This window comes from Pseudopipra pipra, chromosome 19 (assembly GCF_036250125.1).
Source record: "Pseudopipra pipra isolate bDixPip1 chromosome 19, bDixPip1.hap1, whole genome shotgun sequence".
Lineage (NCBI taxonomy): Eukaryota > Metazoa > Chordata > Aves > Passeriformes > Pipridae > Pseudopipra > Pseudopipra pipra.
Window position 1 is genome coordinate 4155478 of NC_087567.1, and position 5560 is coordinate 4161037.

Consider the following 5560-nt stretch of genomic DNA (forward strand, 5'->3'; position numbering starts at 1 on the left):
GGCGGCGGCCCCGGCACAGCCGCTCCGGCCCCGCCGCTCCGGCCCCGCCGGCGGCCGCTCCGCCCCGCGGGAGGCAGGGCCGTGCCCCGGGGAAGGGCCGCCCCCGCGCCCCGGGGCTGCCCCGCACCGGCGGCGGGACCCCCGCACCCCCCTGGGGCGCGGAGCGGGCGGGCAGGTGCCCTCCGGGCCCGGGGAGGGCAACGGGGCTCGGGGAGCCGCGCTCAGCCCCGCCGGGGACCCGAGCCGGGAACGGGGCTGGCGGAGCCGGGAGCGGGTCCGGAGCGCCCCGCGGAACGAGCCCCGCGGAGCAGCGGCGCGCTGCGGGAGCGCCCGGAAAAGTTTTCCTGGCCGCTCCGTTGGAATCTGGCTTTGCCTTCTTCCCCCGGTGGCATCGCTGGCGACGGGGTTCGGTGCTTTGCTTTCAAGTCATCAGGCAAAAGAAATGTCAGCGGCCAACAGGGAGAGCCAGAGGCAGCGGCAGGTGCCCGGCGCACGGCGCTCCAGATGCGCCCGGAGGGGCTGAGAGGGAGGTGGATGCGGAACCGGGGCTGGAACAGCCTCTTCTCGCCGTGGCAATAGCTCCTCTTTTGAATCTTGCTCTGAAAAGCGTGGCGATGCTGTAGTAAGATTTAAAATCGAGCGTCAGTGACGGCTGATTCTCCTGAAGAGGGGGAAGCACAGAGTGGGATGAATGAGGTTCACGGAGACAACTTTTCCCCTTAGGCTGGAAATCTGGGGACAGTTGAAAATCGATAAGCACCTTACATTTCAATCTTATTTTAGAGAAAGCAGAGATTAGTGCAATCCACAGTCAAGGCACAGCTTTTCAAGACTACTGGAGTGATGTATTTCCTCAGCTCCCATTGATTTCCAATAGGAATTAACTGGCTTTTAAGCCTGCAAACATTTCTGTTTAAACCAAACTGCTAAAATGAGTGCCATGTGTTTATTTGCTTGTTTTAATCCCTACTCAAAGTGCTTTTGTGCAAACTGTCAACTAATTCTCTGGGGCATGCTACGAAGTTGTGAAAGTCTTTTTGACTTGTAGGAGCAGGATTCAGCCCCGTAAAAATACTGTTTTGAGTACTTGTTTGTAATTTGCTGTGAAATGAACACACACATACGTATAACTCTGCTTTCCTTCATGTTTGTGTCTCTCTCCAAATGCTTAAAGCTATATTCAATAAAGAGCTGGCTCAAACACGATTTGAATGCTGGTGAGGGAGAAGAATCTAAATTCAATTATTGTCAGGCAGGGGTTTACTTTATCAGATTCAGCCATTGCACCAACAAAGTTTAAATCCAAGCGCTGAGGTGGAGGTTTTTTTTTCACTGGAAGCTTGAACTCCATCCCCTGCCAGTGCCCTCAGCAGCCCTGCATTCCTCTGTGGCAGCTGGACCAAGCAGCTGGGAATGCAGGCAGATACTTTATGAGGGCCAAATCCTGCCTGCATGGCAGTCAGGGGGATTGACTGCCACAGACTTCAAGTAAGATCCGGGTTTGGCATAAATAGATCAGCTCTGAGAATTAGGTTGCATGCAACTTTTGCAGTCCTGTCTCCTGTTTATTTTGAAGCTGTTCTCTCACTGGTTTTGTGTGTCTTCGTTTAGTGGCCAGGACAGAAGGCAAAAAAAGCCAGAACAGATACTTTTGTCATCTATTCTGTTACCTGATTTGTTTTGGGTGATCACACGAGATGGTACAGGTCAGCAGAGCAATAGGTTCTACTGGACAGAGAGTTACTTCATCTGTTTAGTAAATGACTGATTTCAACTTCCCTTTTTTCCTTCCAGCACAAAAATGTTTAATTGAGCAACACGAGGCATTAGTGAGTCTGTGAGACACTTGTTTCCTTGAACATGTAGGATACACACATGCATCCATGGGAACTTACTCCTGTTGAACCCTTAAAAAATCATTTGCTGCCTGAAGTCATTCTGCAGCACAGCAGAACCTGTTCTCTGAGCAAGAGACACTTCTCCCCTCCAGCCCTGTGCTCTCACCATGCACTGAGTCTCTTCTGCACACCCACAAGCATTAGCAGAGCACTCAATAGCGGGTGGACTTGGGCCTGGAGCTTGTGAGAGCCGTGATCAATCAGAGTTAAATAGGGGGGGATGCAGGAGTCCGGAATAGTGATGTTTCCCATTTGTCTGTGTACACAAGGAACACATCTTTCAGCAGTGTGGGTGACAAGCTACCACAAGGAGTGGTGAATTTTCCATTTCTCCAGATGTCTAAGTAAGGACTGCAAGTGCAGGAGGATGTATTTTAATCAAACAAGAGTAGGGAGCTCAGTGCAGAATTACTGTCAGAATAAGTCCTCGGGGACTTATTGCACACAAAGCCAAGTCATCAAGGATCAAACTGTCTTTTATGAACCTCAAAGTATGTTATTCCCCATGTGTTTTTCTTGTAATGTTCTAAAAAGTATTCATATGAAAATGATTAATACTGTAGAATCATAGACTAATAGAATCACAGAATGGTTTGGGTTGGAAGGAACCATAAAGCTCATCTTGTTTCATCCCCTGCCAATGGCAGGGACACCTTCCACTATCCCAGGTTGCTCCAAGCCCCTTCCAATCTGGCCTTGGACACTTCCAGGGATGGGGCAGCCACAGCTTCTCTGGGCAACTCTTTGCACATGTACTTCTTGTTCAAAATTTCTCCTCCAGGGGCATTTGTGCTAATGCACAAAACCATACCCAGCCATCTTAAAAAGTGACTCCATTTGGCATTTTATTTCTGCTTTGAATAGTTTTTTCCCAGGTGCTCAATGCCTAATTTTAAAATTTCCTAACAAAACTGTCTTCATGTTAGGAAGCAGATAGTAGCAGTCTGCGTGGTGAGGGCTGTTTGAGCAGCCATGTCCAATGTCTGTTTTTTAAAAACCCCTTGTTTATCTCAGTGAATAGCTGGTACTGCTTTGTCTGGCTGTGAAGGTCACAGTATATATGGTGGGCAGCCGAAGGCTGTTGCCTTGGCAAATTGAAAGGCAGCTCTCATTGCTCCATTCAGGCTTCAAAACTAAGTGCTGGCTGGGTAAAAGGTAGGCAGTGAGTGTTTGGAAGCTTAGGGACCATCTCTGTAACCTGTTGTCCTCCTGAAGTACCTTTTGGGTGGAATATTATTGTTGAGAGTGAATTATGAATTCAGGGTGGGGAACATGTGAAATGTGTCCTTGATGTCAGCTGTGAGTGTAGTGATGCCGTGGAGCACAGGTCCAGCCTTTGGGTGAGATGGACTTTAGTTGTACTAGTTCTTCCTGGCCAGCTGAGCACTGATGTTTCCTGGGATGTTCTTGTGCCCTGTCATCACCATGTGGATGACTCTCTTCCCATCGGATTCCTACTCAGCAGGAAGTGGAAAAACTTAACTGATCTCTTGCCAAAGCATCAGGAAAGTATTTTGCTTTTGCCAAGTTCGGAGGGGTCTTGATACAGCATCCATGTGAGAAGGGCAGAGAGGGATGTCTCTGGAGAAGCCCAAGGCTGAGGTTTGTTAGATTCCAAGCACGTGCTGTCAGATGAGATCCATACATTCATTTCTTAACCCTAAACTTAGAGGCTTGAAGTTACCATCTGTTGGTGCAGAGCCTGTAAATGGAATGTAGTGTTGCAGTGGAAGTGGATGACAAAGAGGTATCGAAAGCAACTGCAGCATAATATCCCATGGGACAGCCAGAGACTGATCTGGCTGCGTTGCTAACTCGACAGTGTGCACCATGCAGATCCTTTTCTCAAGTTACCAGCACACTAATATATAACCCCTGCAGCTTGGCAATCGAATCTCATCAGAACAACGTTTGTGCCCTGCAATACACACAGGGCTTCATCTCTCTTTGAAGTTGTTTCTGAACCAGAATTGTCACTCAGGTGCAAAGGATTATCTAAAATCATGGACTTTGCACACTGATTGCAGTGGGGTCACTCCTGAGCTACAAAGCTACGAGCAAAAGCAAATTCAATCCCCCACTTCTGAAAGAGTGTTGTTAACATCTGTGTTTATAGGTAGAGTTGAACATGCCCTTAAATTTAAATTTACAGGTATACTTTATTTTAAGGTTAGAGCTCTCTCTCCCCACCCAGATGTTTGAAAGAGAAGTGTCCTGGTCCTGGAGGAGTCACTGGAGAGACTCTCTACAGAGGGCTGTGGGACAGGTTTCAGTCAGCATTATTTCAGGAATGTGGTCGAGGGGATTTTTAAAAGCCATCCCAGATAGAAAGAACATAGGAGGGGCTTGTCCTCGTACCTCTTACTCACAGTGCTCATGAGCAAGTGCGTTGCTCTGTGGTCCCTGATGCCGTGTGGGAAGAGCAGAGGCACCGGCAGCGTGAGGGCGGAGGCGCCGCAGGGATTTGTGCCTCCCGGGGATCTCCCTTCGGGGACAGCTGCAGCCTGGCTACAGGAGGGCACCATATGGGTCGCTGAGTCCAATTCCATGTCATTTCAAGCACAAGTGTTACAGATACGAGTCCAGAAAATCTGCTCCTCACCTCTACTCCATCCAAAGCCATCAAAGCGTCCTTGGAGTGCTGCAGTAAGCTCGAGACCTTCAGTGCTGCAGATTACACCTGGCAGAGACTGCAGTGGCAACGGGAAAAGATGGGGAGATCAAAGGCTTTGTCCTTGTTTTTTGCAGTAGGGGAAGATTGTAAATTGTGTGCTATTACAGTGACTTTCAGCAGTACGGGCTCTGGCAGGATTTTTAGGTCCCTCTCCTTGTGTTAAAGCATTTGAGATCATTTTACAATGGAAAAAAATACATCTTAATAACCCCAAGTCATTTCCTGTGGAAACTCAAACCACTATTACACTTTGATTTGAACTCTGTCTCTCCCCTGAAAGACAGAACTGTACACTGAAAAAAAAGAATCCTCTTCCTTCACCATGCATAAAAGTGTCCAGGAGACAATCTTGGCTCTGGGGAGAGTTTTGTTTTATACAACAGGGCATCTGCACAGATTGTGCACTGAAGTGATGGTGCCAAACAGCTGGCAGAGATCTGGGCCACAGAGCACAGGGTAGGGCCAGGGAGAGCAGCAGGTTTGACTTGGCACTCTGACTTACCTTTTATCTCGCTGAAGAAGCTCTGGAAGTCGCATGCTCAGTGCAGTGTTGCTTTTGGTACTTGGTTTGTTTTTGTTCAAGGTGGGAAGGCTTTTAGTCCTATTCTACTGGAAAAATTACAGCATTTGTATCTGCTAATTTCTCCCTCAAAGAGGGATTGTCTCATTCTGCAGGTTAAATTCCACTTGGAGTATGCAAAACTACAGCACACTGATTCCCTCAACTCAACCTGTTGTTAATAAAGATGCTGGAAACCCTCTTTTATTTCCTGACTTCTGTTATATTTCTTTGTCCACACAGAGAAATTACCTTCAGGTGAACAATCTGCATTTCATAAGAGCAACTGTGAGAGGAGCTGCATGGATGGTGCATCCTTCATAGTGGAGAGAGAAACTCCTGCACTGATTTTGGAGGAACAATTAATAGAAGGGATGTTTTTTCATACTGGTTTTATAAGAATTATATAAAAACTCTTGACAGATGTGA